Source organism: Paroedura picta, chromosome 5 (assembly GCF_049243985.1).
Source record: "Paroedura picta isolate Pp20150507F chromosome 5, Ppicta_v3.0, whole genome shotgun sequence".
Lineage (NCBI taxonomy): Eukaryota > Metazoa > Chordata > Lepidosauria > Squamata > Gekkonidae > Paroedura > Paroedura picta.
In genome coordinates, this window is record NC_135373.1 from 110,503,150 (window position 1) to 110,528,564 (window position 25,415).

Sequence of the window (25,415 nt, forward strand, 5' to 3'; positions counted from 1 at the left end):
CCTCTGTACCCTTTCAATTTTATCTACGTCCTTCTTGAAGTGAGGCCTCCAGAACTGCACACAGTACTCCAGGTGTGGTCTGACCAGTGCCATATACAATGGGACTATGACATCTTGTGATGCCCCTGTTGATACAGCCCAAAATGGCATTTGCCTTTTTTACCGCTGCATCACACTGCCTGCTCATGCTTAGCATATGGTCCATCTAGTTCTGCATCCTGTATCTCAGAGTGACCATCAGTTTCTCTGGAGTGTCAGCAGCAGGACAAAGAGGCTGAGAAATTCCCCCAATGTTTCCTCCTGGCCCTGGGATCCAGAGACTGACTGCCTCCGAATGTGGAATTTCACTTTGGTCACCATGATTAGCAGTCACTGATAGTTATCCGCCATGAATATAGCCCTCTTTTAAATCTCTCTGCACCTGTGGCCATCCTCTGGCAGTGAATTCCACATTTTAATCACTCTGTATGTAAAAAAGAAGAGACTCAGACTCAGAAAACCTTTACTGGCATACAAAGAAGAAGAGAAAACCTTAAGTGGATTCAAAGTGGTTTACATTGTCATTCCCTTCTCTCTATATTAAGCCCCGTGTGAGGCAGGTGGTGCTGAGGGAAGAAGAAGAAGTTGGTTCTTATATGCCGCTTTTCTCAAAGCGGCTTACAGTTGCCTTCCCATTCCTCTCCCCACAACAGACACTCTGTGGGGTGGGTGAGGCTGAGAGAGCCCTGATTTTCCTGCTTGGTCAGAACAGTTTTATCAGTGCCGTGGCAAACCCAAGGTCACCCAGCTGGTTGCATGTGGGGGAGCGCAGAATCGAACCCAGCATGCCAGATTAGAAATCCGCACTCCTAACCACTACACCAAACTGGCTCCCTCACCAAACTGGCACCAAGAGAGCTCTAAGGGAACTGTGATCCAAGGTCATCCACCAAGCTTCCTGTGAAGTTATCCAGATGAGAATCTGCCACTCTTAACCACTATACCACGCTGGCGATGGTGACTTTGTTGGATGCCCTTGACTTCTAGTACCTGGGGCTATGGGTAAAATATTCAGATAACCTAAGAGGGTTTTTGCACTTGGTGTGGAAGCACTTCTGTAAAAAAATTTCTCAGGGTCAGATTTTGGGCCTTTGGTATTTAGCTGTATGGAGTCTAATATGGCTTTGACAAACTTGTATCCTGCCTCCAGCTGCGAATGGTGCTTGAACTTACAAAGGAAAGCAGAGGAAAGATAAAACAAACTCTCTTTTTTTCTTACCGCAGTCCTCAGTGACGTTTGAAAGCACCTTCCAGATTTCAGCAGTGATCAGTGTGTGGAACATGCCCTTACAAAACCTTTGGCTTCACCTCTTTAGCAGAAATTTTGATGGGATATAAAATTCCCTGGGTCTTCTTTGTACCCTGCCGTTGTGTTTGTGTATTCTTCTGTAGCCTCCCCATGATTGTGAATTGACACAGAGCGACACAAAATCCCTGTGGATGTTTTCGAGGGGTTTTGTTTTGTTTTGTTTTGGTGAAGCTCATAGCTCAGCCAAGGGTTTGTTCTGCTAAAACACGTGAATAAAAATTGGAAGCGAAATGACTCGCCTTGACATTGCTCTTTGACTCTCGAAGCATGCAGGAAACTTCTTTGGGATTTAAAAAAAAAACATTTTGCCAACTTCACATATTTTTGGAGCGTCTAGAATGTTGCCATAAAGCTGTAATACGATGGAATGAGGAAGGCATCATTAAAAAAAGGGACAGAATTATGGCCTATTCTGCTGTTTCTCACTTGGGCTGCATGAATCTCGACTTTTGTAATTACATTCTTCTTGGCATGGTTTACGACTTGGATCCAGTCTAAAATATCCAAAGGCAAAATGGAACTTTCCTGCCTTCCTTCTCACTGGTGCTCAGGGATTTCAAAGAAATGCTGCTCTTGGGGGGCCCTGAGAAATGACCGGGGGGCGGGATTGTTGGGGGAAGTTGGAACGTATAGAAATTGATATCCAACCCCTTGCCTGCTGCATTTTTGGCATGATTTTTAATTCTTGTGATCCTTATCTAGGCTCCGCGAGAAAGGTAGGATATAAAGTACAGAAATGAATAGACAAAAATAATTATCATGGTTGTGTCGTATAAAGCATAGGACAAGAATAGGAAAAATCTTTGTGCAAATCCTGGTAAAAATAACATGGGGGGCAAGATGATAAAAATCTAAATAGCTCTGGTTATGGTTGTTGACTTTAAGCTGTCAACCAGTGGATGCTTTGGGGGAGGAACGGATGATGTTGTACAATAAAACACAATGTTATTGCTTCACTTCTGGTATTGAACCCAGAAGAGACATCATGTCAGTCTAGGAACTTGCTCATCTCTATGGTGGTTAAAAAAAACCAAACAAACATTTATCTGTGCAGTTCCTAGAGTTTCATGATATGCTATCCTGTTGGCACCTGCGCCTCTTGTGGCGCTGAGTGGTAAGTCAGCAGACATGCAGTCTGAAACTCTGCCCATGAGGTTGGGAGTTCAGTCCCAGCAGCCGGCTCAAGGTTGACTCAGCCTTCCATCCTTCCGAGGTCGGTAAAATGAGTACCCAGCTTGCTGGGGGGTAAAACGGTAATGACTGGGGAAGGCATTGGCAAACCACCCCGTATTGAGTCTGCCATGAAAACGCTAGAGGGCGTCACCCCAAGGGTCAGACATGACCCGGTGCTTGCACAGGGGATACCTTTACCTTTACCTGGGACCTGGAGCTTAGGGAAGGAAGCTTGCATGCTATCTGGGGAAGATGGCAACTTCATTACTAGTGTATAAGAAAATGCAAGGGTTTTTTTGTGGAGGAAGGCACATCCAAGAAAAGAACTGACGACATATCCAATGTTTCTTGTTGAAGGAACAGTATTTATCTGTTTTTATGTCTATGTCCTCAGAAGTATCCCCAAAGCACAAATATAGTCCAACAGGTTGCCATTAAAACAAACCAAGTCTCTATTACAATTAATCCAAGAAAGCAACCATATTAAAAAATAGAATCTCTCCTCATCCTCATCAAAGGCCTGCGGTTTTATGATAAAAAAGAGCCTGAAAGACAAAGAGCAGATGTGAGGTACACCTGCTGCCAAATTGCCTCAACCTTGGCAGTCCCTCCAGTGTTCTCTCCTCTTTCTTCTGTAACATTTTACTATGCTTAAGTAGGTGTGGCAAAATCTTACGTTTTTGATGTGGAAACATCTAATGGTGCACGCACAGCAAAGTTGTGCAGTGGAAGTCGCTACGGAAATGGGGAGGATGAGAGTAAGGGGAAACTCGCACAAGGTTTGGGAGTGTGCCAGAATTAGGGTGGCCAGCCAAGCACGGGACTCTCTCCTGGGCCTCCAGTCTCCTCTTGCCCCTGCTCCCCACCTGGCAGGCTGTTCTTACCTGGCTAGGATGCTCTGCGGAGCAGCAACGCCAGCACCAGCACCAGCCACCACTGTGCCATTGTGCCTGCCCAAGGAAAGAGGCTGGCCCACTCCCTGCAGCCAAGGAAGAAGGACAGGCTGGGGGAGGAGTGAGGGGAAGAGAAAGCACCCAGCAAGCTAGGATTGACACGTAAGATGTTTCCAAATACATCTTATGTGAAAATCTGGTTCTTGGAATTTTTTAAACTGTATTTTTCACTAGGCTTTCGGGTGAGTAGCCCTGCCGGTCTGAAGCAACAGAATCAAGTTTTGAGTCCAGGGGCACCTTTAAGGCCAACAAAGTTTAATTCTGGGTATAAACTTTTGTTTGTACTTGAAGTCTTCGTGTAAATGTCTGCTTATATCTATTATGCCAATGAAAGTTTCTGCGTTCTGACAGCTTATACCCAAAATTAAACTTTGCCTTGAAGGTGCCACTGGACTCAGATGAATAGGCATGTTTTAAATAAAATTTTAAAGATTCTATAATTGATCCAAACTTTTGCTGTTTGATAGTCTGAGGACAGGAAGGCCTGGAGGAGGATCATTGTCCATGGGGTTGCGATTGGTTGAACACAATTGCGCACCTAACAACAAGAAGTCTGGGTTTACAGAAGGGGGAGGTAAAATATCAAAACAAATATTGCAACCCGCTAGCAACAGTCAGTACATACAAAATACCTCTACAGGCATGAAACAAGTTAGGAGCAGGGGTAACTGAAATAGAATAATCATTTTAGATTTTTAAACTGCAGACAAAACAAAAGCCATAATAAAAGTGACATTTGGTCCTTATCACTCATTAGAAATTGACAGATCAGGTCTTTTTGATAAGTACACTCAGTAATGTAGACTTGCAAGGTGGGGCAGGGGAAGGCACAATGTGATGACATCATCCCCATTATGGAGAAGCATTCCTAATGGAGAGGGAGGGGCCAGCTTTGACACCTACCTATTGCTTCAGCTACAGACCTAGGTTGCTTCATGTCCACAACGCTTCTGAACAGGGCTTCATCTTTCTGGTCTCAAGGCGTCTATGGAGTCTATGACATTGTACCCCATTGATATCCCTGTCCTCCCCCCTCTAGGCTACACCCCAAGATCTCCAAGGATTTCTCAAGCCAAGCTGGAACTGCCAACCTTACCCCTGCAGGTGAACAGCGGAGACCAGAGCTGACCTTCAAGAAGTCTCTGAGAAACTTTTTGCTTCGGATTAATTGAGAGAACAAACTTGGTTTGGGAGCCGGTTGCTGCATTAGCGGTGGAGTTGGAGCCACAATTGTTCCTACTGAGCAGAGAACAAACTGTTGTCACTCATCAGAAAAAAAAATTAATAAGAGCAAGTTGTCATGCCAAATATGGAGATCTGTCAAGAGCTTCATTCAGGGAACTGGCTTGCATTCCGGTTTCTCCTAGTGAATGTTTGATGTGTCGAGATTATTGCTATGCAGTCAGGTCGCTGCAGATGGCGTCTCTTTGCTTTGCTGCCTTCACATTCCACCTTGCATTCTGCAGTTCTTGGGCCCGACTCAGGGAGGGATTAGCGCATATCTGCAAAATCCTTCACCATGATGAATTTGTCATTCCATGGCCAGGGAACTCATGGACTTGTCCAACTGAAAAGGCTGTTGTTCCTCCCACAGTGCCAGTCCTTATGTTGTGTTTCCTATCTGTCTTTTAAAGAAGGCAGGGGTGAGGAGGAAAAGGAGAATAGGCAGCTGTCTCAACACAGAAGGCGATCCAGATGTGCTCCTACTGGTGAGCTATTTCAATTTTTTTTTTGTTAAAGCAAAAGGAACCAGATTAATTTTTTTTAAATGTCCAAAGTGTGAGGAGTTCTGACTTCACTTACTGGGTTTTAGCAGATGGAAGAGAACAATGTCTTTTTTTTTTAAGCTACTTAATAAAAAAATGCAAGAAAACAAAGCAAAGCCCATGAAAGTAACATTTTTGGATGACAGCAGTCCTGCTGCAAAGCAAAGCTCTAACAAAGGAACCTATATATATATATATATATATATATATATATATATATATATATATATATATATATATATATATATATATATATATATATATATATATATATATATATATATATATATATATATATATATATATATATATATATTAGAACAATGGGGGATTTTGCTAGCGCTCGTCCCCCGCTTTGAAAGAGTTCTGGTCATCCTCATTGCTTTGGACCAGCTTTCTGAGAAGTAGAAGTGACAGTCCAGTTAGGTTCTTGTTTGGAGAGCTAACATGGTAGGGGTTCTGCCCTAGTGGAGGACCACCAATACTCAAGGATGCTTGACTCATCTAGGCCCACAGGTTATGGCGGAGAAACCAAAAGGCCTCAGGGATCATCTTCTGGGATGATCTTCCATTTGCTAACCGGTGTGGAGCCTAGAAGCATTGAGGCTCCATTTTGTTCAGCTCCGCCCAGCAGGAAATGGGAAAGTGATGAAGATGTTTCTCCATCTCCCATTTCCTGGATGGAAACACGCCAGAGAGAATGCAGTGACAACATACCCTGGCTTACTGTCCACTGACCCAGAGAAAGAGAGACTGGGCCGTCTAGTGGGGATCTGCTGAAAGAGGTGGGAACTGATGATGAATGCCACAACCTTATATATGAATACGGGCAGTTTCCTTTAACCCTCCCTCCCAAAAAGCACTGAGCACACATGATGGGGGAAAGCCTCATCTCCTAAAATCATGCTAGTATGGGGTTAAAAGGTGCATTGAACTAGTGTATCATAGCACTGAGTTCTGAATGGAGGCTGGAAAAAATGTACAAACTGCATTTTTTGCCATCAAATCACAGCTGATTCATGGTGACCACACAGTGTTTTCAAGGCAAGAGACATTCAAGTGAGGTTTTCCATGCTTGCCTCTGTGTAGCAACGCTTGACTTCTGTGGTAGTCTCCCTTCCAAATACTGATCAGGGCTGACCCTGCTTAGCTTTGAGATCTGATGAGCTCAGACTGGCCTGGATCACCCAGATCAGAATGAGTCATGAAAAATGGCAGCTGTTCCTAGGCTAGAGGAGACGAAGATCTGTTTTTTGTAGCACACTTTTTACTACCCAAAAGAATCTCAAGGTGACTTACAATTGCCTTCTGTTCCTCTCTCCACAACAGACACCCTGTGAGGTAAGTAAGGCCAAGAGAGCTCTGAGAGAACTATGACTGGCTCATGGCCACCCAACTGGCTAGAACCTAACCTAGAAGAAGAAGAAGAAGAAGAAGAAGAAGAAGAAGAAGAAGAAGAAGAAGAGTTTGTTCTTATATGCTGCTTTTCCCTACCCAAAGGAGGCTCAAAGCGGCTTACAGTCGCCTTCCCATTCCTCTCTACTTCCATGAGTGGGCATAAGAACTGGAGAAGACCATGAATGCCACTCCAAGTTCTTTGGAGGAAGAGTGTTTCCCCCCCCCCCCCATTCATCAAGAAGAAGAAATGATGTTGATTTACACGTGGGGCGTTGTAACAACTGAGTTACGAGGAGGACAATTTTCAAATAATGCATCCAGGGAGCACCTGTCGACCTAGGTTGGTGCTTTTATTTATATTTTTGATACATTTCTTTATCTACTACTACAGTTAAGAAGAGGTCATCTTAGCCGAAACCTCATATTAATGCTTCCAGGTTTGAGCTTATTTAAGATTATCACAAGCTTCCCGCTTTAACAATACCTTTAACACTGCCCTCTGAACCAGTTTCTGTTGTGAAATGAAACACTGGACACTGTCAAGATGGCTTCCAGCATTCTTAAAATCACCCCTTTTTAATTCATGGTTCATAATAAAAATACAGGCCAGGGAGGTGGCTTCTTTAATAGGGGATATTTTCCTTCCTGGCAGGTTTACTGGGGAAATGGTGCTGATGAGTGTGACCCTAGAATATTGACCTTTACTGTAAAAACAAATGAAAAAAATAAACAAATTATGTAATTGCATATGGTTATAAAAACACACACACACACACACACAACGGGATGCTGCTGCAATTCACCTTGGTATACCCCTGGAGATGCCAGCCTCTAGGTGGAACCTGGAGATCCTCTGGAATTATAACTCATCAACAGAGATCATTTTCCCTAGAGAAAACAGATGCTTTGGATGCTTGGCTGTATATCTTAAGGAGTCCCTGTCCCCCCCATCCCAGATCCATCCCCAAATCTCCAGGAATTTCCGAACTTGTATCTGGCCACCAAACCCCCATTTCCTGCCAATGCGAAGCGCCTCCGACGCATCAGGCCGGCCGCAAGGGAGCCCCCGGCAGTCGCGTGGAGCGCGGCTGCCGGGGACTCCCTGCCCGCCAAATGACCGCCGCCCGGGGGAGGCCCAGCCACCCGACGGACCTCCCACGATCCGGTAAGTGCCTAGAGCCCGCTGTATTACTCATACAGCGGGCTTGATTACTAGTGCAGTAATAAAAATAATATACCCCATTAAATCATAAAACAGTAAAAACTAGGATTACATGCAACAATATTGTCATAAAAATCCCCAGATCGTGGTAAAAATCAGTGTTTACCCTCTATTCCAGTAAGCTGTTACAACTTCTAGTATTTTTATTTATTTATTAAATTTGTATACTGTGCTTCCCTGCGGCTCTGGGCAGTTTACATAAAACATTTTGGAACATTTACATAGAACACTATCAAAATCAATATAACAATATAACAATAACAATAACATACCAATTAGAACAACTAGAACAGTATTTCAGCAATAACGTTGACACTACCTCAGTAGGTTTGATCTCTCAGTCTGGGGGGGGGGGAATCTGTAGATGTAACTGTACCTGATCTAAAAACACCAGTTAAAGGTACCACTCCAGATGTGCAGTGCTCAATGTTGGGCAGGACCCCAATGAAGGGGATGCCAGAGAGAAATACCTTCTGTCCTATATACCCTGCAATTTATTAACCTTTAATATAAATAACGTATTATATAGTCCCTTCTTTCCTTTTGTATCTTTTTTCTATCATTAACCTGTTTCCTGAAATTATACACAAGACAAGGAAGCTGCAACAAGGGGAAAGAATGGTGTGGAATTTTCTCCCCCTTTTTTTCTGTGGCCTGCAGAAGCAGGACGAAGCAAGCTTTTCAGTCATACAAGGAAGAGGAATTGTGACCAAGTGGCGTCTTGCTCTCGTGTTCCATCCTTGCTCATTTTGTCTGCCTGTCTCCCAAAGCCAAGGGGGTCCAGCGGATATTTTAAATTGGATCACAAATATTTTGGTATGTTCTCCCATTGTGTCCAGTTCTCCTGTAGTCCCCCCATGCCAAGCACGTGTTTTGTCCACAAGGCTCGAGCTCCAACATCAGCTTTTTGGGAGTAGGGAGCTAAGAGGAAGATAAGGAAAGTGACTTGTCCTTGCCATAAAGCTGCTCTATATAGATTCCAATCATTGGCCCATCAAGGTCAGCCTTGTATACTCTGGCTTTCCAGGTCTGCAGGTTGAGGCCTTTCCCAGCATCTACTATTTGATCCATTCCATTGGTGATGGTGGGGATTGAACCTTGGACCATCTGCATACAAAGCATATTATCCACAATCCCTCTTATATATCCCTGTAAGTACAATAGGCAATTCTGAAAGCTTTATAAGCTTCTTTGGGCCACCAAGACAAGACCTGGTTGCTTGCAGCAATGATAATTCTGCTCAATTAGCTGCAGTGGAACGTTCAAGCTTAATCGCTATGGCTGATTATTGTGTTTTAATATTTTTCATTATCATTTCCTTAAACCATAGCAATTGGCTGCCTAATGAGCTTATTAAGTTTCTTTGAGATTCTGCTCAAGATAATGGACTATCATATTACGCATTTCTCTCTTTGTCATTCTTAAAAACCCTTTATCATCTTGTCTTTGCTCTTTTTTTGTTCTTGTCGCTGTTATTGCATGCAACTTGGCAAGAATTACCTATGGCAAATGATTTATTCACTATATTTACTGTGTAATCACTACTAGTGTCACACCCTTCTGAGATAATTGTCTTTAATAGATTTAGATGGATGTAACTCTGTTTAGGATTGCACTGCAAGCCACACTTAGTGTCTCTGAAGATGTTGGTCAAGACCCAACAGTACAACATTTTCCCCATGGATCATGTTGGTAGAGTTAAGCATCTCCAACTGAAATTGGTGAGACTTCACAGCGCTTCATTTGTGGTAGATTGTGGGTTTTTTTGTATCACACAACAATTGCATAGTTGTTGGTTAGCACCTGATGTCACACTTAAATACACATGACCTCTCTCTCAACTTATCCACAAGACAGTCAACTTTGCACTAATACAATGAAAGCACACACAATAACATAACAAAAATATGTAGCCATACTTTGCAGCAGGATCACAAAACAGTAAAGAGAATCTGGAAAGGAGGAGTTTGAGGTCAAAATAGCAGAGATGACAAATCTGAAATAATCCCCACTCTCAACAGGGCACAGAGGGATGGTGAGTAGCAGGTGACATTAAGAGATTCCTTCACAATGTACATCTTCCTGGTGGCCTAAGAAACCAAGCTTCAGCCTGTTCATCAGCAAAAATAAGCTCACTTGGACCACGGCACACTTAGAGACTGTGCAGATGTGCTGTCCAACATGTAGAGGCGGGTTACTGGCGGGGTAAGGCCTGCCATCCCAGAGATGGAACCAGTGATACCTCTCTGCAGGTACAAGTTAGGGCTGTGGGAATCCCCTCTGAGAAGTGTCACTTCTCCTGCTGGAGTTCCCTTTTGTTTCCACCCCAAACCAATTGGATGTCCTTTCCAAAGAACCATGTCCAATGGCCACCACTTTGCTTTCACTGAAATTTGGCAGGAACTCAACCCCTATTGCAGAGAAACTCCGTATAACGAAGATATACGCAAGGAACTTCTGGATTCTTTTGCCCAAACCACTCTGACGGGAGCCATGCCTTACCTCCAATCTTTCTGGACAGGATCACAGTTTTTACTATGTCGTTACAATGGGAAAACACAGGGCAAACAATCACTTGTTGTTGTTGTTGTTGTTGTTATGTGAAAAAGCACAGAGACTCTCCCAGCTTCTGTGCTACTGGAATCAGCCTCCCAGGAATGAAGCTCCAGATCCTGTAGAAGAAGAAGAAGAGTTGGTTCTTATATGCCGCTTTTCCCTACCCAAAGGAGGCTCAAAGCGGCTTACAGTCGTCTTCCCTTTCCTCTCCCCACAACAGACACCCTGTGAGGGAGGTGAGGCTGAGAGAGCCCTGATATCACAGCTCAGTCAGAACAGTTTTATCAGTGCCATGCAAGCCCAAGGTCACCCAGCTGGCTGCATGTGGGGGAGCACAGAATTGAACCTGGCATGCCAGATTAGAAGTCTGCACTCCTAACCACTACACCAAACTGGCTCTCCAAACTGGCTGTACAGAGACATCAAGAGGAACTTGTGCATTGAAAGGAGTCTCCGAACACCAGCTGGATTCCTTTACCCTTAATTCCCCTGGGGAAGCTAATGCAGATTGAAAATTTCATCATTTAAAAGTATGGTAAGCGATGATGGTTCCCCAGTCAATAAAATAATTTAATACCTGCAGTATTCTTGTCAAAACAAAAGGAGGCTTTGCTCCACAGGAACTCACTACAGCAGATAGGAGAACATGGTAGGGTGTGGCATTCCCCTTCCGTCATTTAAACCAGGAAGATGCAGTCACTTAAGGAACGATCTGAAAGTCTTGTACACCTCTGGAAAATGCTCAGGCTTGAAACGATTTCCTGAATTAGGGAAGGATTATTAAGAACTCTTCTGAAGGAGATGGATGAAAGCTTCACTGCTCAAGTGGTGAATGACGAGCAGCACTGTCAGGCTGTCAATTGTATTACAAATATTTTGCGCATGCATGTTCTCAAGCTGCTTTCCCACTGCTGTCCCTGTCCCCCTGTCTCTTCTGCCATTCATGCCACAAAGCTGATAGGAAAAGAAATAACTCAAGGCAAGGTGCTTTCCTTCCTTGCTCTGCCCTGGCTGGGACGAAGGGGAGCCAAGAGGTGTCTTGCTCCAGTATTCCATCCTTGCTCATTTTGTCTGCCTGTCTCCCAAAGCCGAGGGTGTTCAGTAGGTGTTATAAACTGGATCACAAATATTTTAGTGTGTTGTTCAATCCCCTAAATTCTTAAGTGCACACAATAATGCTGAAAGTCTCTAACTGATGGACACCACTGTGCAAGCACAAGGGCAACCCTCTAAAGGCAGAAGAAGAAGAAGAAGAAGAAGAAGAAGAAGAAGAAGAAGAAGAAGAAGAAGAAGAAGAAGAAGAAGAAGAAGAAGAGTTGGTTCTTATATGCCACTTTTCTCTACTTGAAGGAGTCTCAAAGTGGCTTACAATCACCCTGTGAGGTGGGTGAGGCTGAGAGAGCCCTGATATTACTGCTCAGTCACAACAGCTTTATCAGTGCCATGGTGAGTCCAGGGTCACCCAGCTGGCTGCATGTGGAGGAGTGCAGAATCGAACCCGGCTTGCCAGATTAGAAGTCCACACTCCTAACCACTACACCAAGCTGGCTCTCTTTACATGATTCATGACCTACCCATGGTGAACTTGTGCCATCCTTGGTCCAAGCAAGCCCATAAACTGAGCATGCCCCAGTGAACCAGAATCACACAGAGCTGGAAGAGACCATAAAGAGCCATCCAGTCAAGTGCCCCACTTTTTGGGGGGACTTAAAAATCACACACTCCTGACAGGTGGTCTTCCAGTCTTGTCTAAAACCTTCCAATCAAGGAGACTCCATCACCCTCTGAGGCAGTATGCTCCATCTACCAACAGCCCTCAGTGATGACTATCTGGTTATCTGCCGCCCCCGAATGCTGTCAAGTGTGCAGACTCTCAAAATATTGCTTGTCTAGAATGGTGAACAAATAATCTCTACAAGCATATGGGGTGCAAATAGTCATTGTGAGCAATTGACGTTCAATGTTTAAAAGCATTATTTGTCAAAATTGGATCATTGCTACGGTCATATCCCTTCCAAATCATTGTTCTGCCTTTGAATTTCCCTTTGGAGCACCATGGCTACCTCTTCCTACAGAACACAAGAAGGTTTTCTATGACATGCAAGATGCATGTATTCAAAGCAGTACTGGGGACAGAAGGATTTAGAGAATGATCTCTTCCCTTTATTAGGGAGACATTGGAATGGGATTTTTTTTTGAGAAATAGGTTTGAGGAAGTATTTGAAGGGAGAGAGAGGAAGAAGCATGCTCACCTGTATAACCCAACCTAGCCTGGAGGTATTTTGCATGGAGCCAAATAAAACAGCTTTTCTATCATGCAAAAGAGGCCCTGATCTCATGAGAATTTGGGAGCCAATCAAGATCAGTCCTGGCTAATATTTGGATGGGAGACCACCACTGAAGATCAGGGTTGAGACATGAAGGCAGGCAATGGCAAACAACCTCTGATGCCTCTTGCCTTGAAAATCCTCCAGGGTCACCAATAAGTCAGCTATGACTTGTCAACGAGTTTCCACCAAGAGAGAGAAAAGCGGACAGTCACATCTGAAGTGAGAACCAGGACATTTGCCATGTAGGAGTTGTGCCTCCACCAAGGCTCTACCCATATCTATGTAAATAAAGGAGATGTTACACAGAGAGTGGAAGCCTCCAGTACCCTCACCCCCAAGGAAAACACCCTGGATCAATGCTAGCCCATGGAACTAAGAAGACTGGATGGAGCTTAACAGTGTGGATCAAATTGAGCTTGAGTCATATCAAGGGTCACTGCAATGGTTGTAGGGAAGCCACTCTAGGTTTGCCACAGAGTAGATACTCGATAGGTAATTTTGTTGGGACTCTTAGACTTGGCTTCTTTCTGAGACCCTCCAGAGAAACAGAGCTGCAGAGTAATCAAGCATTTGAAGGTATGCAGTTATTGACCTTGAATAGGCCATGGGCTGAGTCAGTTTAAGGCAGCTTTATGTGTTTCAACATGCATTTGTCCCAATTTAAAGAGTATAACAAAAGTATGAGCCTCTTGTGGTGCATGGTGGTAAGGCAGCCGACATGCTGTCTGAAGCTTTGACCATGCGGCTGGGAGTTCAATCCCAGCAGCCGGCTCAAGGTTGACTCAGCCTTCCATCCTTCCGAGGTTGGTAAAATGAGTACCCAGCTTGCTGGGGGGTAAACGGTAATGACTGGGGAAGGCACTGGCAAACCACCCCGTATTGAGTCTGCCATGAAAATGCTAGAGGGCGTCACCTCAAGGGTCAGACATGACCCGGTGCTTGCACAGGGGATACCTTTACCTTTAACTTGAAGTATATAATTAAAGCATTTTGGACACAAACCTAAAAATGTAAAGTGGCTCACCAAATTGCATCCAGCGGGAAATCCATATTTATGTCATTTATATTTATTTACCACATTAATATCCTGCCTTTCAACCATGTATATAGTTGGTTCACAAAAATAGAAGAAATTTGCAAACATGTTATGCAAAATATATGCATGGTGGAGGCAACTTTCATTCATGGATCCCCTTACTGCATAAGGAAGGAACTGCATTTTCAGATTCTATGTAAATATGTATCCAGTTCAGTCTAGATTGCAGGGAGAAGCTACCAACAGTGAAGAATTCATTAGCTTTTTGTTTACAGTGACAGTGTCCCTACCATGATGCTCTCAAAGAAAATATCTGCAGATGAAGGGCCATGGGCTCAGTGGTAGATTTCTTTGCTTGGCATACAGCAGATTCCAGATTCAATTCCTGCCATCTCCAGATAAGGACCTGGCAGCATGGCTTCTGCCTTATATATATATGGAGAGCCATTACCAGTAAGGTTAGACCAGTCATTCTCAACCAGATTTACTAGTAGCTCCAGGGTTCCTCTAGTTGGGGGGAATATAATTTTTAAAAACATATTTTAATTTTTTTAAACTAACCTGGGGAGGAGTCAGGAAGACAGTGTGGCTTTCTGCTCATCTCCCAGGTCCATGGTGGCCTTGCTGAGTTCACACTATAATATTAATAATAATAATAATAATAATAATAATAATAATAATAATAATAATAATAATAATAATAATAATAATAATAATTATTATTATTATTATTATTATTATTATTATTATTATTATTATTATTATTATTATTATTATTATTATTATTATTATATTTATTTCCTGCCACTCCCTTACGGCTCGTGGCGGGTTACAGCATCCTAAAATCCCCATTAAAACTCCATTAAAAGACATAATAACAATTACCAACATTACTAGCATGGCGGAGATCGGCAACTCACCTTCCCCCCTCCCACTACTGGCGGGTGGAGAGGAGGTCCTGATGATGTTTACTTCAGGTCCCAAATCCCGGGGGGGGGGGGCGTAGATCTATATTATCAGCCCCGGGCTTAACCATAAACCTCAATGGAAAAGGGGTGGGAAAGGAAAGTTGAATCTTCAGCACTCCTCACATTGGGTCCTCACATTTTCCCCCTCTCAGAATTTCTTCTCAGAACCCCTCTGGGGGCAAATGGTAGGAGGAAAGTTGTTGCAAGCAAAGGCATTCAGATATTCAAACAGGAAAGAACTGTGTCTAATGTCATGGAGTCTACCCTCCAAAGCAGGCATTCTCTCCAGGGAAACTGATCTCTGTAATCTGGAGATGAGCTGTAATTCCAAAGGATCCCTAGGTCCCATCTGGAGGTTGGCATCCCTAGCAAAGAGCTACAATACTTCAATCTAGTGCAAGGACTGTGCACAGCCTACACAAGAATTCTATGATGATGTCATGCATACTTTAGACATGTGACTTCCAGGGGCATGGCAGGGAAATGTGGCCAGCTGGCAGTCTTTCTTTCTAGTTTTTCTTCTCGTGCTAATTTCTTTTTGTCCTGTTAACACTAATAAGTCCTGACCTGGATCTCATTTCCTCTGGGATGTTAAACAGGGTTGGTCCTGGGATGTTAAGCAGGATCCAGTACTTAAACTGGAGACTCCCAAGGAATATCAGGATCATGATGTGGAGGCAGGAAATGGCAGGCCACCTCTGAACTGAAGGGGTGAGCAGTGACTCACAAAAGCTCATCCCCTGCCACAACTTTTGTTAGACTTTAAGGTGTTACTGGGCTGTCTTTCTTTTCTACTGCCACAGAAAGACTGTGACCCATCTTGATGCACAGAGAGAGCTGTTAATACATCAGAAACCTCAGGAAGTGTCTCTATGACTAGAGAAAGCATGCTGGTGCAGTGTAGAAGTATGCTCCAGACATGCCTCCACTTGGCAGTGATGATAAAGCATCTCCTTGATTGCCCATGGGGTCAGCATTTGGTGGTTTCTCCTTTATCTCCCTTCAGATGATTGAATCAGCTCAATTCCTTTGGGTGACTCACTCAGACTGTTTATGCACTGGGAACTTCACTGCCCCAGCTCCTGTGCAGGAGCACAAATCGGGGGCAGATGAGGTGCACCAGGCCAAATGCTCCCCCATGTGGGTACAGGAAGAAGTGGGGCAACCTGCCACGACTAAAACTCCCGCCTGCAGCCCAGCATGAAACTTCCAGTGCATAAACGGTCTCACAGAGTCTTACAAAGATTCTCAGAACTCCTTGTGTACTTTGCCTGAACCAGACACCCAAATTAACTAAGAATATTCAGTCATGTGATGTACAGCTTGGACAACAGTTGTACTCCATGGTGTTATGGCCTGGGGCAGCATTCTACTCCCATTCTGAATGTCTCAGTCTTTATGTATATAATCATAAGAACATAAGAAGAACCCTGTTGGATCAGACCAATAGTAGTCCAGCATCCTGTCTCACACAGTGTCCAACCAGTTTTTCATAGAGGTTGAGGCCTTGCCTTGATGATGTCTCCTGACTCTGGATTTCAGAGAATTAGTGCCTCTGAATGTAGAGAGATTCAGATGAGTAGCCGTGTTGGTCTGAAGTCGCACAATAAAATCAGAGTCCCGTAGCACCTTTAAGACCAACAAAGATTTATTCAAGGCGTGAGCTTTCGAGTGCAAGCACTCTTCGTCAGAATGTGGAGGTTCCCCTTAGTCACTAGGGCTAGTCACCATGGATCTATCTAATCTCCTTTTAAAGTTCTTTATTCCTGTGGCCATCACTACTTCCTCCGGCAGAGAATTCCACATTTTAATAAATCTCTGTGTAAAGTAAAAGTTCCTTTTGTCCATCCACTGTAATGTATCACAATATATGTACAGGAACGAAAAATGCCTCTCACATCTTTAAAACGAATCAACAGACAAGACTATTCCAGTGAATATCCCACTTCAGTTCACCTTTCAACTGGAGGGTAGATTAATGAGAACCGACTGGTTCGCCAAGGGATTCCCGCCCTCGAAAATTCCAGCCTTTTGAGACCTCCGTTCCTTTTTCCCATTTAAGGCCCTTCATGTTTTTACGGCCTTCTCCAATCACATCATTTTAACACTGCCCAGCCCTCAAGAATGTTTGCATCTTAGAACTGAATGATTGTGTATGTTGGAACAGTTGCAAAGCAAAACTGTGTACCCTGACAGTTTTAAGAAAAAAGGTTTGGGGGGGCTGCCAAGACCTGTGCTTGTTTATAAAGCCCATCACCACTTCACATAGGCTTTGAGAGAAAAAAACCACCCTCCATCCCTCAGTGAAATAGATGGCTGCCCAAGACTGAAAGCACATAAGGTCCTTTTGTTTGTCAGATCATGGAAGACGTTGCACTACATCTACTGTGTATGAATGAGTTTTGTCTTGGAATCCATTTGGCTTCGTTTGTTCTTTTTCTTTCATACTTGTGTTTGCCACATTCGCAAATTTCTGCTTGGGGAGATGGAAAAACCAAACCTCTGCCCTCCCTGATCCCATCCCAGTCACATTTTTAGAAATGTTACTTCCAGAAGATGACATGATTACGGTTGGTGCCAGCCAATCATTTTTCCGGATAGCAGAAGTTGAAGCCCCAAAAAAACTGCAGTAAAATAGTATCATAACACTTAAGAGGGGAAAAAACCTGGGAGTGATATTGCTACTATCTAGGAATTACTGGAAACTCTATCAAAAACCATAGCATTTCTAGAAATTCTGACCGATCATAGTCTGGGGGGTGGGTAGAAGCAGGGCAGCAGGGATTAACGCTGATTATGCATGACACTGCTGCCATCCCAGTCCTGGCCCGGTGCAGTGGCCCAAATGGCAAATGTGGGAACTCCTGCATTCCCCGCAATACAGTGGGCACCATCTGAAGCCCTCCGGCACCAGCCCCATGCATAATCCCTGCAGGGACACCACACACCCCTGTCAGCTCTGTGGAGCTGCAAAGTCGGATGGGGCATCCCCCCACCTTGGCAGGAGAGTGGCATGCTGCTCCCCTGCCATTGTACGGCATCCCCTGCCACTCCCCATTGCTGCTGCCACTGCACAGTGCACTGGGCTCTTCCAGTCCTGGCATTTTGCACCCTTGTGTAGTACACCAGGGCAGTCCATGTATGCCGGGGATTCCCTCCCCTGTGTGTACGCGAGAAGTGGTGGGGGCATGCCACCCTGCCGTAAGGACCTGGCAGCAGCCCAGCGTGGCTGCTGCCATGCATAATGGATCTCCCAGATTTCATAGAAGCATAGAATCACAGAATTATAGAGTTGGAAGGGGCCATACAGGCCATCTAGTCCAACCCCCTGCTCAAAGCAGGATCAGCCCAAAGCATCCTAAAGCATTTTTCATGGAAGTAACTGGCAGCAGTGATAGATGTGCCAGTGATAGAAGTGGCATCCTAGGCAATTCTTCATAGAATCTTACTCAGATCTATTCATTAGGGCTTAGTCCTAGGAACGCATTCATAGGATTGTACTGTCTTCATCATTGTGCGGGTTAGTTTTATAGCAGTCCTGAAAGTAGCAGTGTAGATTGGAATAATGCTTCCCAGGGAGAACTTCAGAAAATGGGCTAGATGCCTGAATAAAACAAGTTTCCCATTGCCTTCTTCGTGGCTCCTACCTTAAATTCTCAGCATGACAGGGCAAGCTGGTTCTCTCTGGAGGTGAGTTTGAAGAGCTCCAGGTTTCCGAAGAAGTGTCAAAACCCATTGCGATGTTAGTGCATGATCTAATAACCAGCTTTTGTGCTGCAGAAGTCCCATGAAGAATTGATGGTTGTTGGCTCGTCAGTTGAGCACAAGGCTTTTTATGACTTATTTACAAGTGAGCGTTCACGTTTTGAAGTACAAACAAAGCCATCTCTCTGTCTAAAATCTTTTTAATGTTTCGAAGTACACAGTGTTCAAATCTGTTCTTGATGGAGCCAAACAAGCCGGAAAGCTATTATCTTCTGCATAGCTGCCAGGCATAAATTTATTATTTAGGGTTCTTTTGTACATCGCTTTACATTTTCAAGATGAATTAAAGATCGGGTTATCTTCTTATCTCGAGGTTCCACCTGGATTCATGAGACCACATGGAGCCTCCCTTGGTAAAAGTTACACTCAGCCCAGTTATCAAATCAAGCCTCTGGTATTATTGGATTAAAAAAATGTTTTAGGATCATGAGATATATTTTAAATGGGAAACACTGATCTCTGCAGAAAAAAAAACAGTTTAGTATAGTGGTTTCTCTGATTTATTCTGGTCTTATTATTTTCTGATTAAGAAGCCATTTGGAAATTTGAAGCTGGAGAAAACACTTTTCTTATTTCACTTTTAATACCTTAAAGTTGTTGTGTTACATTCACTGGTTCATCAGAAGGAATTAAGAGAAGGGTGTCTTGATAGAGCTAGTTTTTCAGGAGAGCTAGTAAAAAGTTATCCCCAAAATCCCAAACTGGTTGTCCATATATGTATCAATTAGAGATTAAAACATTCCAACTTGCTACATAGAAGAAGAAGAAGAAGAAGAAGAAGAAGAAGAAGAAGAAGAAGAAGAAGAAGAAGAAGATTTGGTGTATATATATATATAAACATATATACACACACATACATCAGATCATACATATATCAGATCCTCAGTATATGAACACCAATATCTTATTGTTTGTTGGATGTATTATGTCTGATTATGCTGTTTCATGTTCTGAGTTATTTTGAGTAGAGTTATGTTCGACTCCTTTCTTAATGTTCCCTGTGAAGCATATCTATTGAACATTGTATGTGCACAAATAAATCAATATTACCTATTACCTCTGTGTGTGTGCGCGCATGTGCGCACATGCACGGTGTATACTCCCCTCATACATTCCATATATGTACACACAATCACATCTACAAAACAACAAAAAGAATAAAGAACAAAAACTGTGGCCAAAGTGTAGTCACAGCCCTTAGCATACACAAGCCCAGGGAAACCAACACAGAGGGAATTTACGCAAATCAGTAAAAATAGTTATCCTGCTTCCCAGCCATTCCTCACCTTTTCCGGTGTCTCACCTTGCCTGCCACCATTTCATGTTTCTTACACTCCACATGTGCTGCTGGAAATGGTCCTAGATGTGGACTCCTTGGACCAATCATTATGGAATATGGAGAGGAGTCAGGAAAGAGCCTCCTAGAGCTACCCTGAATGTTTGGAGGCTCTACCTCACCCATCCCCCAGGCCTCAGGAAAGACAAGAATGCTGAAATTCCCAATATAGCCAATGGCATCATAAACCTTCATAGGCACTTAAGCCCAGGCAACCGGATCAGGCCCTTAGTGATTTGAGTCCTTTGATTGGGAAGAGGGGGAAGAATTGGCTGCCTGGCTTGATTGACAGGTAGAAGAAAGTCACGTGTAAAGCGCGTTACTCTCTTCCAGTTTGGTGTAGTGGTTAGGAGTGCGGACTTCTAATCTGGCATGCCGGGTTCGATTCTGCGCTCCCCCACATGCAGCCAGCTGGGTGACCTTGGGCTCGCCACGGCACTGATAAAACTGCTCTGACCGGGCAGTGATATCAGGGCTCTCTCAGCCTCACCCACCCCACAGGGTGTCTGTTGTGGGGAGAGGAAAGGGAAGGCGACTGTAAGCCGCTTTGAGCCTCCTTCGGGTAGGGAAAAGCGGCATATAAGAACCAACTCTTCTTCTTCTTCTTCCGCCATTTCCAGCAGACAATGTGGAGGGTGAGAAGTGCAAAAAGGTGGCAGGCTAAAGCAAGACAGCAAAAAGGTGAGGAGGGGCTTGGAGGCACAATAGTGTTTAGCACTATGACGTTCAGTTGGCCTAACAATATTTATGCCAATGTGCGGAAATGCCCTGTGTTTACATTGAGAAAGTGGTGGAGGTGACTGCACTCAGTGGAATTCATGACAGAGTAAGGGATTTGAACGTGGGTCTCTGAGGTCCAGTGCTCTAATTGATATATTGCACCGTCACACACAAGCATGCATGTTTTGTGAATGCTTTATAGCAGTGGTCCCCAACCCCTGGTCCGGGGACCGGTCCATGGATCAGTCAGTACTGGAGCTGCCCTGCCACTATGCTGCTGGCTCACCTTTAGTGCTCTCCAGCGGTTGCCATGGCTGGGGCTCCCCCTCGCCAAGGCACTGCACAGCTGCTGCTGGCAGCATCCCCCAGTGGACGGCAGAAAATCAGGGCACAGCGGGAAAGTAAGTGGAGCAGGGGCTCAGGCCGCGGCGACGTCCCTCAGCAAAAGACTGCCCCCCCCTGCCGGGCCTCAGTAAAATTGTCAAGCGTTGACCGGTCCCCAGTGATAAAAAGATTGGGGACCACTGCTTTATAGTACCGAGAAGGTTATATTCTGATGATTTTGCTTTGCCTATCCCCTGCATTCATAAAGACCAAAGGGGAGCTGAACACTATCCATTATAAATCACGTTGCCTGAAAGAAGATGTGGAATACGGTTAGATTTATCAAGAGTTTCTTAAGCACCCCGTCTTCGGCAGAAAATATATGCTGCCCACATTTGGGCAGGGCAGGTATTTTCAGCATTTTGCTAATTTTGAAATAATTGAGCCTCCATGAGATTGGTAGTGGATCACCACTTTTAAAAAAGGGTTCCCAGTAGGAGAAAACAAAGGAGATCATCTCCTCTGGCAGAATTGCTTTGAGAGCTATTACCTATTACTCAGCGTACTGCCTTATTAATACCCTGGTCTTAACAAGAGTGTCAGCAAGGTATAGATTTCTAGATAGGTTGCTGTGGAAATCAATGTTTCACTACCCACCCCTATTCCCATAACCTTGTTTTCCCTCTTTTCTATATTTTCAGACCAAAGGATAGCTGCCTAAATAAAAGACTTCATATTTTCTTCACTTAAACATTCAATGTATTCTATACAATGCTGAACATTTTTCCCCAATGGTGAATTGAAGTTAATGGCTCATTCATATAAATTGGTCCTTTCCCAGATTTTTCTCTTTTAGGAGAAAAAGTATTGAACAAAGCATAAGAGAAGAGAGAAGGGAAAGGAAGTGAGAACCCTCCCGTTTAGCCTGCCAACCCCGTTCCTTCATTAGGCCATACCCTGGGAGCAGTAGGGAAGCCGGAGTGGAGATTGAACACCTAATGGACGCCCTGAAGCTCCCAACATTCTGCACACCTGGAACTGGGTGAGGAATAGCTGCTGTCAGTGGTGTGCTATAGCCAGCTCATACCAATTGTTACATTTTCTGGAATTTTGTGAGCCGGTTGAAAACCGATCAGCAGCTCTGGGATGCTATAAGGTGCAAATGCCTGAAGCCCATCAAGATAACCTATTGTGTTATTTTCGTTTTTTGTATTTAAAAAAAGGATGATTTAAAATGGTTGGTAACCTGACTGCACTGAAAACTGATACATGCATAATAAGCCTAGGTTTCAGAGTTCACTGGAGATTGGAGAAAAGGGGTGTATGGGGAGGGTAGTTTGGGGAGGGGGCTGAGCCTGAATGGGACACTGTATTTAGAAGCTGCCATTTTCTCCAAGGGAACTGTAACCTGGAAGATCAGTTGTAATCCATGGAGTATCCAAAGAACCTAACTGAAGGCAGACAACTCTAAAGAGCTCAGGGCAGTGTACACAGTGAGGAAGGTTAGGCTGTGTAAGCCATCCAGAGTGGTTCTGGGAATTAAAACAGAAGATGGATTTGAATGTGGGTCTTGAATACCGAGTGTTTCCAGAACTATTTTTTGGCTGAAGAGGGGCATGGATATAAATGGTAGACAAAAGCAGCAATTGGATGGCTCAAAGGAAAAGGCCATCTACAGAGTTCTTCTACCTCACCCCACCCCAGTCTAGCACCCGTTGTATTCCTGAATGCAAGTCTGTAAACCGTTGGAAGCGGCATATCTGTAAACCACTGGAAGCAGTATATAAATAATTGGTTAGGGCATAAGTGGGAGGAGAAAGTGGCGGGGCTAGTCCAGGATAGCGGAAGGAGCTGATTGGCACCTCGACCGAACTGACAAGAATTCCAGCCACTTGGGTGAGGGGCCAATCAGAAGGCGCAAAAGCCTTCCAATTGGGCCCTCACCAGGATAGACCAGAGTTCCATCCAGTCAGTCCAGCCAGGGGCAATCTGGAGACATGCTCCTGACCACCGCAGGGAGAGGAGGTCAGTAGGGCTGCCAAGGGGGATGAGAACAGAGACTTGGACTGGCTGTGTCAGCCTTTTCACCCCAAGTCTGTCCTAACTGTCAAGTCCAAGTGTAAATTGCCTCAGAACCCTGACAGAGCTGGCAGGAGGCTGGTGAGTACGCTCCCTCCTCCTCCCCTTAAGCCTGCTGCGAAGGAGCCTTAACAGCCCCTGACTTAGGGGAGGGAGGCGTTTCCGAGACCCTCAGGGCATGGGGGTGGGCATTCCTTTGGGGGGGGGGTTCTCCTTCTGCCAAACGGCTGACAGGGAGGCCACAGAAAAGCCCCTTCTCACTTACTGCTGTGGCCGGGGGTTATACACAGCCAAGCCATGTGTGTTTCTTCTTTGAAACTCTCTGCAGATTTGAGGCCACTGCACAGCGTTATTCTGCAGATGAAACTGGATGCTGTTGTGGAGGTTCTTTTGTCTCCTGATTCATCTGCACAACAACTCTGTGCAGTAGGCCTCAAGTCTTTCAATTCAACAACAACCTGTGTGGGAGGCCTTACATTTTTCTTCTTTACCACAACCCTGTCCAAAGTAGCCCTTTCTGCCTGGGGGGATGATCTTTATACTATGCAGATGAGCTGTAATTCCAGGAGCTCTCCAGGCCCCACCTGGATGTTGGCTACCCCTGGGTTGGAAATATTCCTGGAGTTTTGGAAGTGGGACTTCAAAATTGTACAATGCCTCAAGGAGGCCACGGGTGCGCTTCTTGGCGAAGGCTGCGCTGCTGCCGGGGGGTGGGTGGGAGGAAACCTTCACCCAGGCCCCAAAAGCACACATAGTGCCAGTTGTATTTAAAAGTACAATGGGCTTGGTCCCTAGTATTATTATAAATCAGTTATATACTTTAGACTGGTATTCAGACCTCTACACATGTAACTCTCTGTAACTTCAGTATATATAGTGTGTAAAAGACCAAATATCAAATTATTTGTGGTTTATAAATTAAATTCATGTTTTGGTTCTATTTCTATATATATCAATATAACAAAATTTATTTTGATTCTGAGAGCCAGTTTGGTGTAGTGGTTAGGAGTGTGGATTTCTAATTTGGCATGCCGGGTTCGATTCTGCACTCCCCCACATGCATCCAGCTGGGTGACCTTGGGCTCGTCACAGCACTGATAAAACTGTTCTGACCGAGCAGAAATATCAGGGCTCTCTCAGCCTCACCCACCTCACAGGGTGTCTGTTGTGGGGAGAGGAAAGGGAAGGCGACTGTAAGTGGCTTTGAGTCTCCTTTGGGTAGAGAAAAGCGGCATATAAGAACCGTCTCTTCTTCTTCTTCTTCTTCTTCTTCTTCTTCTTCTTCTTCTTCTTCTTCTTCTTCTTCTTCTTCTTCTTCTTCTTCTTCTTCTTCTAGAAGGGCAGGTTCACCTAGACCTTGTTCACTGTGTGCATGTGTGTGTGTGTGTGTGTGTGTGTTGACTGCAGTTTCCAGTGTGTGTTTTCCCAGTTGGAATTAATAAAGGAACTTGTTAACGGAGATGCTAGAGTCTCCTGCATGCTGACTATCTGTATAGGTAAGCTTATCCCCACTCCTGGACTGCAGAGGATATTAGACCCCCCAAAGACACGTTTAAAATTAGATTCCAATCCATCTTCCATCAAAAACCTCCCTGGAATCTCTCTAAGCAGCATGCGTTCTCTAGTGATATGCACAAGTCTTGGATCATGAGCCAATCCAGATAGCAGCTAGAAAGGTCAGCTTCTCAGACTTCAGAGTGAGCTATCAAAAAAGAGGGGGGAAGGGGAGGGGAAAGAGGAGCAAAGTAGCTAAAGGCAGCTGTCAGGACACCTTCATCTTCTTCTTGCTCTCCAGTTCCGTATGAAAGCGTTAGCAGCTTGTACATGAAGACAATGATAGTTTTACAGCACATAAGCGGCCCTCTGTGGGATTAATCTGGAATATTTCATCAATTATAAACCTGTGAGTAGATAATAAAAAAAGAATAATGATCCAAGCTCACTTGGTGCTTTTGATCCCTGGATCATCTCAAAGCACAGTGCAAACATTAATTAAGCTTCTGTCATCCATGCAAACAAGGCAAGCATGGTTGTGTCCACATTTTAAAGAGAACAGAGAAGCTAAGTGACTTCCCCAAGGTTGCAAGCTGAGCAAGAGGGAAGAGTTTGGGCTGCTCCAGGATAAACTGCAAAGGACTGGTAAGTAATGAAAGGTGGGAACGGGACAATATGAAGGCATAAACTGCTGCGGTTGGAGGGAACGAACAAATCTTTGAATATTCATCTCCAAGAATGGTCTTCTGAATGTTTCTATTGCGTTCGGTGACCCAGTGCAAAGTTCTGTAACATTGACTGCTTGCAAGTATTTCCATGCATGTTCTGACCACGTCTTGTCCAAGAAAAGCATGTGCTTTCGTGTACATGTGAAGCAAAAGCTTAAGGAAGGTTTTTGCTGTCCTTAATCACTACTGGTCCGTCTTCATCCAGACTATCTTGGCATG